Below are 14,176 nucleotides of genomic sequence, written 5' to 3'. Positions count from 1 at the left end.
TTTTGGTGTTTTCTTGGATTCAGTTTGCCAGTATTTTATTGAGTATTTTTGCACCAACGTTCATGAGGGAGATTGGTTTGTAATTATCTTTCTTTGTTGCATCTTTGTGAGGTTTGTGTATCAGGGTAACTGTAGTCTCATAAAAAGTTTGGCTATGTTCTTTCTATTTCTTTTGTGTGGAACAATTTGAGGAGTATTGGTATTAGCTCTTCTTTGAAATTCTGATAGAATTCTTCAATGAAACCATTCGGCCTTGGGCTTTTTTGTTGTTGTTTGGAAATTTTTAATGATTGCTTCTATTTCTTTAGGTTTTATAGGTCTATTTAAATTGTTTACATGGTCTTGATTTAATCTGAATATGTGGTACCTATCAAGATAATTGTTAATTTCTTTTAGATTTTCCAATTTGTGGAGTACAGGTTTTTGAAATATGACCTGATGATTCTCTGGATTTCCTCACTGTCTGTTGTTATGTCTCCCTTTTCATTTCTGATTTTGTTAATTTGGATACTCTCTCTCTTCTTTTTGGTTAGTCTGGATAAGGGTTTGTCTATCTTTTATCATAAACAAGGAAAATTATAACTATTTAGTTTTCAACTACAACAAAGACCCTAGGAGGATATAATATTACCTAAGTAAACAGGAAGAACATTGTAAGCAACTTCCAAAAATTTATAATGACAGAGCTGGCTACCTGGACAGCCATCCAAAGATCCTCTGTAAAGTTGGGGCATCTTTCTTCAGCCTATAGGCCTAGAGTCTCTCAGTTGCTTCTCTCTGTGTCCTGTAGAATGTCTGGCAGTTTCTTTTGCAAAGCAGGAATCTGAAGAACCATCTTGCCTTGCAAAGTTCAGTGGTCACCTTCCTATGGGTCCTGCATGTCCAGTTTATACAACATCCTGTCAAGCAGTCCAGGTAAGAGCAGTTTCTTGCCCAAATGGCCATTTTATGCCAAGAAGGAGATGAACTCCATATAGAGTGTCTTTGTTGCCCATCTTTCTCTTTGAAGTAAGTTGGTGCTGCCAGGAGCAAACATGTCTCACTGTCTAGAAAGTCTACATTTTTAGAATATTTTAAATGCCATATTCTGTAGGTTTTTGAAGTGTTTGAAGATTACCTACCTAATTGAAATGTATCTATGTATACCTGGAAAACTTACCCAACATGACTATAAGTTTGACTATCATAGAAGACTAATTATTAATCTGTATTTATTAATTATCCACTACAATTTAAATGAGTTACATGAGCATAATACCTTAAACAAGAGTAGAAATATACATACAGTATAACAAAATTAACTAATTTGTATCAATAAACTAAAATCCATAGCAACGTAAAACATTTTTAAACAAGTTGCTGCTTTTTAAAAGTAGATTCAACAATCTACCCTTTCATCCTATCATATCCATATCCTACATTTCTATATCATATCCCCCTTTCTTCTTTTAGGAAGAGATTGACTATGACCAATAACATTTTGTAAACAACAATCTAAACAAAGACAAACATACATAACCCATTTTTTTGGGAATGTGGGTATAGTTTTCTAGGCTAATTCCTGAAGATAGGGGGCACTGGTAGTCTTATGGGGATCTTGAGAAAATTCGAGATAATGGTCAAGTCCTGAGAAGACTGGCTATAACCTTTGTTGATAGGTACCATCTGTTAAGGTTCAGGAGGTCTGGCTTGATCAAATCTGATCCATCTTAACCTGGAACAAATCCATAGGTCCTCACCTCATCATCTGTGGAAACAAAAGCAGAACCTCTTTTCCAAAGCTACATATCCTTAGACATAAATTTTGAAGTCATGATAACTTATATATATATATATATATATATATATATATATATATATATATATATGTATATGTATTGGGTTAACTTAGCAGCCTTTACAAGCTAATGTCTTTCTGCAGCTAAAAATCCCAAAGACAATATAATCCAGACTCTGTGTAATTTCCATCTTTATGTGGCTTATTTTTATATTACATTTACTGTCTCTTTAAAGACTTTATTTTAAAAAACTATTTCTTTATATAATTGTCTATACTCATTTTCTTCTCTCTTCCAGGCCTATGTACATTTTTGCACACACTGTAAACCATTTAAAGTCTGATTTCATCTGAATCTGCCTTATTGTGAATCCATTGCTTTAAACTACGGCATCACTAGAACTGAAAAGGCAGCCTTGGCTGCTGACTCCACCCACCTCAGATTCCCAATATGGTGGAGGTAATTCACTCCCAGCTCTGGGAGCAATGCTCTCTGCTGACTCTGAGAGACAATGGGTCTATGCCTCCACCCAGCAGCCTGTAGCACAGAAACCTCTTTTTTTTGTGTGTGTGCTAGCAAAAGCTAAATCCACCATGAAGTGCACTGCATGGCTTGGAGACGCCACTGTGTACTGTGGTGGGAATCTGCCATGCTGCTTAGCTCATGGTGGCTGGTGGCCAGCTCCATCTCACAGGCAGCTGTTAGGAGACGAGTCTCTAAGCTGCTGCTGGAATGAGACTTGAGACTAGGAAGCTCAGTGTGGCTCCATTTCTATGCCTTCATAATCATGAAGCTTTCTTAGGTCTATGTGGATCAATGCCCAATGGTGAGCGCCAAGTGTAGCCAGAAGTTTTCCTGTGTCCCACCCAGACAGTGGTCAGGACAAATCTCTCCCACCTGTGTCTCCCAAGTAAAAACACAGAGGCTTCATATTATTTATAACTGCTTGGCCATTAGCTCAGGCTTGCTAGTGACTAGTTTTTACACTTAAATTAACCCATAAGTCTTATCTATGTTTAGCCGTGTGGCTTGGTACTTTTTCTCAGTTCTACCTTGTCATCTTGCTTCCTCTGTGTCTGGCTGGTGAGTGTCAGTGGACAGGTACCAGGATGTAAGCCAACTCTTCTGATGGGAGACTTCACAGGAAGTTCAGGATCCCCAAGGGCAGGGACAGAGGAGACAGGTCTCCAGGCAGCTTTTTGTCCTGGGCCCCTAGGGAATTCTCTTCTGCAGGCAAATAGTATCAGTGCTGCTGACTTGTGCAGCTTTCCAATCCAAAGTTCAGGCCATTGCTCATATCTAAGCTAAACTCGGGGACTGACAATGGTCATGCACTATATGCACTAGGGAAGGGGAAAGAGAGACCCAGGAAACAGAGTGTTGAATCAGGGTCACACAGAACAAGGGTGACATTTTTCAAACCACACGAAATCTGTCTCTTGTCAGAGCATTAATGTCTCCACCCTGGAGGCTGTATAGTTTGTTGACTATGAGGGGCTGGTTGAGATCTCTGAAGGGCTATTGATATTTTCCTCTCCTCTTTTTCTTCAAAGAGCAGCCCTTTATTTGAGTCACAGACATCACAGTTACACTTCAGAGCTCTGTGGTCCTCACCAGCCTCTCTGGTGATACTGGAATCTTCACCAAGTGCATCTTCAATAACCAGAGTGCAACTTATAAAGAGGATGATGTGACCCCTGATAAAGTGCCAACTTAGCATGGATCCAGTCATGAGGGAAGATGTTAGAGAGAATCAGTGTGAGGTCTCCAACCCAGTCAGTTTGAAGAACAGTCTTCTAGTCAGGCTGGCTGTGATGAATGTGTGACCTCTTTCCTCTCATCCTATAGTAGAGTGGTGCCATTTCTTTATTGATTTGGCACAACAAGGAGAAAAGTTATGTGGCAAAAATGATAAGTTACCACTAAGGCACAGCTAGCATGGTGACTCACCCCTGTAATCCTGAAATAAATGTGAATACAAGGACAGGCCAGGACATAAGGAGAGACTCCGTTTCTAGAGGGGAAAAGAAAACAACAATACAGTAAACACAATTGCAAAGGAGTTAAAAGCTTAGGTTGTTGATTTAATATATAGCCAAATCCTCAGAATTCATGGAAACCAGTTTTATGAGCACCAAAACTCCTGATGCTCTGAATTCCCTCTTAACACTGTGCAGTGTTTCCATGGAGATAAATGCATCCTCTCATATGCTCAAATACATTCCATGTAGAACTGATTCACATAACACCAATGCTGCCTAGTCAACAGTCATCCATGTGAAGTGAGGAAGAGTGACAGAAGAAGGGACTGTCTTCTTTCCCTGTGGACATAACTGGTTACTAAACAGTTTTGATCCACAGTTTGCACAGATGTGAATAAAAACTAGGCAAAAGGCTGAACTGGACTGTCTTATCCTGAGAGTGGTGGCATTTACAGGGTGACATCGGACAAGATTCCTTTTCCTGTTAATGTTTTTTGAAACATATATAGGATTTCCCACCTTAGCCATTTTGTAGTGTGCAACTAAGTGGTGTGAACACATCTACATAGTCATGTGGCCATCACCATCGTCCATTTCCAGTGCATTTCTAAACCCATCCTAATCCCTCCAGCCCTGTGTAACCCCATCTATTTCTTTCTCTATGCCTGTGACAAAACATGACATCTAATTTAGGTCAATATTAGTTTACAGAAGTACAGCTCAGGGTGGTGTGTTTGCTGACTCTTTGCAGAAACTTCTGTAGAATCTTTAGGATTTTCTCCCTTTCATTTTTTTTCTTACCTAAGTGCTCTGTCTGGGACTCCTAAGGAAATACTGAACAGAAGTTGCCACAGCAGCATCCTTTTATTGATCCTGGTTGGTGGAAGGCTGTCAGTGCCCCATTGAGTACCGAGTTGGCTGTGTGTTTTCACATGTGATCCCACTTCACTGGCTTAGAATTCTATACAGCAGGCAGTTTTTTTTTCAGGACCACAGTCCACTCTGTTCTGCCAGCTGTTTCCCAATTAACCCCTCAGAGACTTATTATTAATTATAAATGCTCAGGCTTACTACTAACCAGCTCTTACTACTTAATCCATTTCTATTAGTCTATGTGCTGCCCCAAGGCTCATGGCTTTTACCTCTCCTGTATGTCCTGCTTCTTTTCTGTCTGGCTGGAAACTCCTCTGACTCTGCCCTTCTTCCGCATTCTCTCTGCCCACAAAATCCTGCCTAGCTATCGGCTAATCAGCATTTTATTAACAATGACAGCAAAATGTATTTACCTTGTACAAAGATTGTTCCACAGCATATCCCCTCTTTGCTTGGTTTCATCCTTAAAACCCATGGGAGGCCTTACCTTTTCAGAGAAAGGGATGGGAGGTGGGTTGGGGAGGAAGGCTGTGGTGTGGGGGAGTGGGAGGAAAGATGAGAGGTTGGTATGTAAAATGAATAAAAAAATTTCTTAATAAAGGAAAAAATAAAAAATATTACAGGTAAATGAGTGGAACTAGAAAATACAATGACTGAGGTAACTGAGACCAAGGAAGACAGCCATGTATTCTTTCACATTTGTAATTCCCATAACCAAAGATTCCAGAGAAAGCAGAAAAGTTAAAGGAGACAATGGAGTGAGGAGGAGCAGTGTGCAGATGCTATGAAGGGGGAATGGAGAAAAGAGGGGTTCTTTACTGGTGAAGGTGAATGAGTGCAATACAGAGGAAGAAGGACAGAAGAGGGATAAACAACAGTAAGGATATTTGAAAACGTGTACTGACTCATTTTATTATTCTATGTTTACCTAAAATTACTTCATATACATATATAGAAATGAAATTGTACTACTTGGAATGAAAATGCCCCACTTCCCACCAAAAGCCATCAACTTATAGAAACCCAGAACCAGGGATGAGAAACCTCCTTTCAAATTCTTGGTCAAATTAGTCCAAGAGATTCCTCAAACAATATAGGCTATTGCTATTGTATGTGAAGCAGAATCACAATTTCACCTTACTCCAACTCCAGGAGATTCCACACAATCCCTGGGCACCTAATAGTCAACTGGGAATCTCCTTCAGAGTCTCAGCATAGACACTCAAGCTGCACTGGTAACCAGGCCATTAAACAATGGTTCTGATGGGCTTATGAGACTTCACAAGACAGTCACGGTCTCCAAGGGGAGGGACAGATGATATGGGTCCTCCTGATGACTGCATGTCTTCAGGAATTAAGTCTAGCCAGTCCTCTCCTGCAGGCAAGTAGGAACAGATGGTGCTGATCTGGACAGCTGTCCTGTCCCAGTGTCAGGCCTTGTTCGTATTTGAGACTGCCTTATCGCCATGGCAACATTCATTCACCATGTGTGTTATCATTGAGAAACTGAGACACAGAAACCCCAATGTGTAGATCTGCCTCACACAGGCCATGGATGACAGAGAAGCTCTCTGTGTACAACCTTGTATACAGTGTCTTCACCCAAGAGACTTTCTCAGGTTTCTGTGGAGGGAGAGGAGTTGTTTTCCAGAGATGTTAATCTTGGTCATCAGCAACTTCAGGGGATGTCTGTCCCAGGAAATGAAAACAAATGGCCAGTCAGATTTGACTCTGGAACTAAACTACCTGCCACAGGAGAATTTGTGCAAAATTCCAGGACTCTGTAACCCACCTGCTGGACAGGAAATCATGTGTTATCTGGAATGCTGCTGCCACTACTCCAGAAAGACAAAGGAAGGCTTTGCTTTCTTCTTTCCAATGGACCCTGCATCTAACTCAGGACTCTCTCTGCCCAGGAAGTCACTATTTCAAACAACTTTTGCATCTGTCTTTCATCATATCTCATTGTGCTTTTTAGAGAAGTAATTCTTTCACGGATTGGCCTTAGATCTTGGGTACGAGTAACTATGGTCTCATGTGGAAAATGTTAATGTGCAAAATCCCTAACCTAGTTCTGTAAAGCACACCTCTACCTTCTACTAGTAATATTTGCCCCTGAAAACATCCACCTGGCAATGCTGGAGAGAAATCTCAGTGGTTAAGAGCAATGATTGCTCTTGTAGAGGACTAACGTTCTGTTCCAAGGAAACCCATAGGAGTTCATAAGCAATTTGTAATTCCATTTCCAGGGGATCCCATGGCCCCTTCCAGCTTCTATGGGCACCAGGCATACTTGTGGCTCACATATACACATGCAGTAAAAATAACCATACACATGGAAAGAAACTAAAACAGATAGACAGATGTACAGACAGAAGGAAGGAAGGAAAGAAGGAAGGAAGGAAGGAAGGAAGGAAGGAAGAAAGAAAGAAAGAAAGAAAGATAACAATGGTTTTGCCTCATACTCACCTGTACCCCTTATTCATCCCTTTCCTAGATCATTCTGAGGCACATTTGTCTTTTGGCGACCTTGCCTCAACTCAGTTACCATCAAACACCTAGGAATATTGGCCCGTGTTATAGTTCAACCTTCTCATTTAGCTGAATGATGGGCAGGCTCCTGGTCTCATGTTTGAGATTTCTGTACACACAAGTCCAGAGGACAGTCTCTGGGTACTTCTCTGGGAAGCTCAATTGTGGGGGCCCACAGAGACTCCATAGTGAGGCCTTATTCCATCTTGACTCAGGGTCAGAGTCCCTGCAAGGCTGAATATAGGATGTTTTGGGCAAAGGCATCATTACCAGATGCCTTATACTTCAAGGCCTACTTACAAGATGCTTTGCTCTACGGCGTGGTTACCAGATGGCTTGAAAATCAAGGAAGGGTCTATACTTGTGCTTTGTACCTTGACCTTGAAAGGGGGAGGTCTTTTGCCTCTCCTCTTGCAGGTGGATAAAAAGCCCATTAGGAATAAATTTAAGGTGACTGTGGTATTGACCCTGAGCCTTCCCAAAGCTATCCTGTGCCTCTGTTTTTTTCTTCATCTATGTCCATATTTTTCATATCTATTATTTCTCAACCCACACTCCCCTATATCAAGGACCATCCAAAGGTCAGGCTTGACCCAGCACTCAAGGGGAAGCCTTATTCTGTCCTATCTGTAGGATTTCCTTGAATATCATTGCCTTGGAGGGCACTGGCCCAGGCTCAGCAGTGGGTGTCAGTACAGCTAGAGGGACACACCAGTCTTTGGTGCAAGGCAGGAATGGGTCACTGAGGTCCAGGAGAGACAATGGGCATCTAACTCCAGATCCTAGGTCTGTACCATCAAGCTCTGCAGCTCAGCTCATACATGGCAAAGACTATTTCCCCCACACAGCACAGGAGACCCACCATCTCTGAGCACTCAGGTCCTCCTGCATGTGTCTGTGATTCATCTGCTGCCTGGTTCTCTAAGGACAAGGATTTGGGGTTGGATGTTAGACTGACACTGGTTGAAAGGGGCCCTTGTAAGGGTCAGAGGTCCTTCAACAGGCTATCTCCTTATTGTCTGCACAGCACTGCTACCCAAAGCCACCCTCACAAGTGACAATTCTAACCCCATGGAGGTTAAGGATGGTAGCCTTAATGCATGTACATGAGAGTCAAAATACAACCTACCTGTGGAGGAAAAATGGTCAAGCCTCACAGAAGGTGAAAGACTGAAGCTGTCAGAAGGCAACTGGACTCTCACTTTAATGAATGCCACAACTGACAGGACTCTATGAGTGTAAAACTGGGAACTTAATGAGTGCCACCCAAGAGGCACATTCAACATGAACATTGCCTGTGAGTAATTTCTGTTTCATCATGGCTACAACTGCCTAAATACAGATGTCTAGAGTCAGGACACTTGGTCCCTCTTGAGTTCATGACCCAGACCCACCACACAGATATCTAGGCTGGCCTCTGAATTCTGGCCTATCCCAGCATATGCAGCCTGGTCCAGCATTGAGTTAGAATGGGCTGGAGGGACTTCTCCCGCCCAGAGAGGCTCAGGATGATGGAGATGGGTGACATCTCAGACTTACACTGTCTGTGTAAGTCAATGACACTGTCAGTGTATATTGGGGTTGTTTTGTGTGTTGTGCTGGAGATGGATCAGGGATCATGCATGCTACATGAGTATTCTTCTATTAATCTGTACCCCAGTTATGGGTGGGACCTGCTCAACTAAGGTTATACCAGAGATATGATAGGCTTCTATAGACCAGGATTTCCCCTTCCCTCTGCTGACATCACATGCTGTTTTATTCTGTTTGGTCCAGATTGTTAAGGTGACCTGATCGTATCCCTCACATGTATTCATTTGTATCCAGGATCAAACCTCAATCTCTTCTGCCCTGTCACCTCTCACCTACCTGCACAGTACTCTTGTCTTCTCAATGAGGGGCCCCAGATATCCTGCCAAGAGCACTTAATTTCTAACATCACTACTAATAATTGAAGATCCTGTATCTACCTTGTCCAGAAGTTGCCCACTGGCATCAACAGGTCCAAACTGAAGAAAATTACAGGTCTTGGGAGGTGGATTCCTGAAATGACATCATTGAGCTTTGGGAGTGAAGCCTTGGTTTTACAGATAGATATGGAAATCAATTCCTAGCCTGTGTCATGGGCACACACAAATCCCAATTCTCTCATGAGATTCCTGCTATGATTCTTCCTCCTCTCCTTATATCTCTTATTTCTCTTGGGTGACCCTGTACTGGTATTGAAATGTGTAGTGTGGGGTCCTCCCAAGAGAGAGGAACTTTCCAGGCAGAGACTTTACTTAAGGTCAATTAGGCTAGGGAGTTTTGAGAACCTGGATTCATCATATATATATGATATGATAAGAAATGATGCCTAGAAAATCTCAGAATCCTGTGGAGAGTGAAGGAGTGAATGATGTCACAGGCCCCTGTATGACTATGGATTTATCAAAGAAATTTATAGGTTTGGAAATAAAGAGTTGAATTTTTCTTTTTCTTTTTTTTTGCACTAATCTATGTGTTATATTTGTATATGAGTTTGTGTGCAAGGGCATGTCTCAGGGTGTGGGAGTGTGTGAAGGACACAGTACCCAGGTGGAGGAAAAAGATTTGTGTTCATTAGTCTTAGCTTGTCAGACAATGAAGCAAATGCTTGTATCTACTGAGCCCCAGCCCTGATCAACACCAGCTTGATTTTCTTCTTTGCCATGCCAAGCCGAGAACATCAGTCTTTAGACTATTGTGGCCATGGTGAATAAGTTTGGATCAGAACAAACCCCCACCACCTTACCATTTCTTATTCACCAAGAGCTTCCTGCTTCTGATCCTCTGGCCTGCCCTGTGTCTTCTCCCCTGCAAACCTCCAGGCTCCTTTCAGGTCCTTGTCCACCTTAGGAGACTCCAGACAGCAGGTCAGTCCTCTCCTTTCACACACTGTCAAACCATGGCCTCCACATCTGTGAGAAGGAGTCCTTGAGAGTGCCCTTTGCAGAGGGGTACAAGGGTGCATCCCTAGTCTCTGTGGCCTGATCTGTCCTCCTTCTGTGGCGTATCTGCTCCAAAGCTCGGCTATCTTTTTACCATCTGATCTGAGCCTCCTTCCAGGCAGAAGAATCTCCCAGAGTTCCATGGGATGTGTGGGGTCTATATTTAAAAATAATGCTCTGCTCTATGGTGATATTTTATTTGTGCTGAAATGTGATTTTACTTGTATGTTAATAAATAAAGTTTGCCTGGAGATCAGAGGTCATAGTGAGCCAGGAACAGCAGTCAGGCGGTGGTGGCCCATGCCTTTAATCCTATCACATGGCAGGCAGAGTCTCTGTGTGGTCAAGAACACAGCCAAGCATGGTGACATGAACCTTTAATCCCAGTACCAACCATAGAGACCTGGAGGTCTGTATAGACAGGCAGTGATGAGGAAGTCATGTGGTTGGGTTTAGAGCCAATGAGAAGGCAGAACAGAAAGGCAATAAAAAGACAAGTCAGACAGGAAGAAACTCTCTCTCTGGGGAAGCAACAGCGGCCAGGTGTTAAGATAAGGTAGTTGTGGCTCTCTGATCTCTTTGACTATTACTTCTGTATTTGGTTCTGTGTTTCTTATTTACTAAGACTGTTTAGAATTTTGTCTACACTGCTCCCTCATTCTCAGTGCTTGCCCATGTCCCTCTCTACTTCTCTCTTTATGTTACAATCCTCCAGACCATGTAGTGATCAAAAGGGCTGCTGAGCATCCCTGTGCCCTGAGAGAACAGCAGCTCACCCCGGGGCTGCCTCTGGCTGTGTCCTAGTGTTGGTTGTCAGCACCAAATACCGAGTCTCTGTATTCCCTGTGTGACAGAAAGACCCAGCTGGGCACCCAGTCTGCCCTGTTCTCTCATTGCTCTGGAAAGATGGAATTTGCTCCCAGCAAGGTGAGAAAAATGTCTGTGAGGCTTCAATAGGACCAGCTGAGTGATGCATGGGCAAGGAGACAGATCCATTCTCACTGCAGTTATCAGTCAGGGCCCTGACCCAGGACAAAGGCCCTCAAGCAGATGTGTCAGAAGCCTCACATCCTGGGTGTGTGGGAGGAGGTGACCTGAGTCCCATAAAGAGGGCTCTGGTGTTCATCATCCCATGCAGTGTTTCATGATGATGATCCCACTTCTTCTGTTTACTAGGCTATATGATGAATCTGCCATGTGCTCCCTAGCCTTTCTGAGATGCCTTGGGCTTTCTGCCTAGGCTAGTCTATATTTCCCAAAGGAAATACAAAAAGGATAAAACTGAACAAGATCCCCTGGCCCTGTAGCAGATGCAGAGAGCAAGGAGAAGGTCTGAGAAATCGGTGTCACTGACATCCAGCCTATAGGGATGGGGTGGAAGCCAGGATGATTCTGCCTTTTCAATATTTAGAGCATGTGTTATGCCCTATGGAACTAAAGCCTCAGAAATTGGAAATAAGAAAAGATGGGTTAAAAACTCTGAATGATTTTCCAAAGGAGATAGTTATTAGGGGATATTCAATGGTTACGATCTTATTCAAAATTATCTACCGGTGATTTAGAACCTTTGAATGATATTTTAAAAGGAGATAGTGATCCTAATTCACTCAGTTAACTGAAAAAGGTAGACAGATTCTTTCACAGATTGAGAATGCTATTCAGTATCAGCAGATACATTATATTGATTATGATCAACCTTGGCAAGCGTATATCCTGCCCACTAGAGTTACTCCTACACCAGTATTATGGCAAAATGGTCCTCTTTTATGGTTACATCATCCTGCTTTGTCAGCTAAAGTATAGTATCCATATTTTGAAGCTGTAGCACATTTTGTGCAAAAGAGTCTAGTTGAATCTTGAAGGTCTTTTGGCAAAGAGTCTGAGATTATTGGTGTGCAGTCGCTCTACAACAAATTGGTTGGCTATTTCAAAATATATTCCATATATGTGCAGTAGCATTTTCTCACCCATACAGTGATGTATGCATGAGTAACCACATGTATCCTCTCTTTCTCTCTGTCTCTGTCTCTCATACACATATGTAAAATGTATAATTAAATGTAAATTAAAAGTCAAACTGAGGCATTAGCCTGTTTTGTTATCTACCAACATGAGATTCCTTCAAATCCATGCCCTTGTATTGTCATTGATCCATCCATCCATCCATCCATCCATCCATCCATCCATCCATCCATCCATCTATCCATCCACCTAAGCCTTTTCTAGGTACTGGAACATCCCAAAACAACAGGGGTAATTTAGTCCTTCCAAAGCTCTAGTTGCAATACACCAGAAGCAGACAGGCATCTAGAAGGTGAGTTCAGGGGTTGACTGGAAGGACAAAGGGGAAAAGGAAGAGAATGAGAAAGGAGGACTGGTGATATGGCCCATGCTGCTCTTTCAGAGGACCTGAGTTCAGTTCCCAGCACCTATGTGAAGAGACTTCACAAGGTTACCTAACTCCAGCTCCAGTGGACTCCACACAGTCCCTAGGCATCCACTAGTGAACTGGGCATCTTCTTCTGAATTTCAGCATGGAGAGCCAAGCTGTTCCAATGCCCAGGCCTTTAGCCAACTATTCTGATGGGCTTATGAGACTTTACAGGAAATTCAGGGAGACCAAGGGGAGGGACAGAGGACATAGGTCCTCCTGATGACTCCATGTCCTCAGGGATTAAGTCTAATAAATTCTCTCCTGCAGGCAAGTAGTAACAGATGGTGCTGATCTGGACAGCTGTCCTGTCCCAGTGTCAGGGCCTTGTTCATATTGAGGCTACCTTATCACCATGGTAACATTCACTAACAATGTGTGCTGTCACTGGGAAAGAGACACAGAAAAAATATGTACATCTGTCTCACAGGTCATGGGTGAAGACAAGCTGTCTGTGTACAACCACGTATCCAGTGTCTTCACTCTGGAGGCCTTCTCAGGCGTATGAGGAGCTAGAGCAGCTGTTTTTCACAGACCTTAATCTTGGCCATTGGAAGCTTGAGGAGACGTCTGTTCTATGAAGTGAAAACAAATGGAGAGTTAGATTTGACTCTAGAACTGAACTACCCACCTCTGGAGAATTTCTGCTAAATTCCAGAACTCCACAGCTCACCTACTCAATAGGAAATCATGTGTTTTATGTCATGCTCCTATCCTTACTCCAGAAAGGCAAAGGAAAGGGCTTTGCTTCGTACCTTGCAAAAGATCCTGCATCTTACCCAGGGCTCTCTCTGCTAAGGGAGTCTGAATTCAAACAACTTTTGCATCTGTCTCTCATCATATCTCATTGTATTCATTAGAGAAGGAATCCTTTTGGGAATTAGCCTTAGATCCTGGGTGTTAGTAACAACTGTCTCATATGGGGAAAGTTAGAGTACTAAATTTCTAATCCAGATCTGCCAAACACACCTGTCCCTTTCAGCCAGAGTTCCAGTAAGTTCTTGCTTACTCCCTTCTGATAGTCAGGACTGCCTCTGAAAACATCTACCTGGGAGTGCCAGAGAGATGGCTCAGTGGTTAAGAGCAATGATTGCTCTTGTAGAGGACCCAAGTTCCATTTTCAGTATACCCATGACATCTCACAACCAAACTGTAATTCCATTTCCAGGGTATCCAACGCCCAACTCTGGCTTCTGTGTGCCCTGGGCATACTTGTGGGTCATAGATATATAGGCAGTAAATATAGCAATACACATGAAAAGAATGAAAGAAAGAAAAAAGAAAGAAGTAAAGAAAGAAAACAGCAACCTGCAGTTCAGGAAACATCTTGATATGGCCCTTGACTGTACAAGACAGAGCATCACAGGCCAAGACAATGTTTCTGTTTCAAGCTCAATTTTAACCCATAATCTTCCCTCTGCTAGATCATTCTGTGACTCATCCGCTGAATTCAGGGATCCATGCCTCATCTCAGTCACCATCAAACACCTGGGAAGACTGGCCCATGCTACGGTCCATCCTGGGTAGTTAGATCAATGACAGGCCCACTCCTGGTCTCATGTGTGGCATGTCTCTGCACACATTAAGTCCTCAAGGCAGCCTGTGAGTGAT

Source organism: Peromyscus californicus, unplaced genomic scaffold, assembly GCF_007827085.1.
Source record: "Peromyscus californicus insignis strain IS unplaced genomic scaffold, ASM782708v3 Scaffold_4__1_contigs__length_199733344, whole genome shotgun sequence".
Classification (NCBI taxonomy): domain Eukaryota; kingdom Metazoa; phylum Chordata; class Mammalia; order Rodentia; family Cricetidae; genus Peromyscus; species Peromyscus californicus.
Note: the sequence above shows the minus strand (reverse complement) of the source record.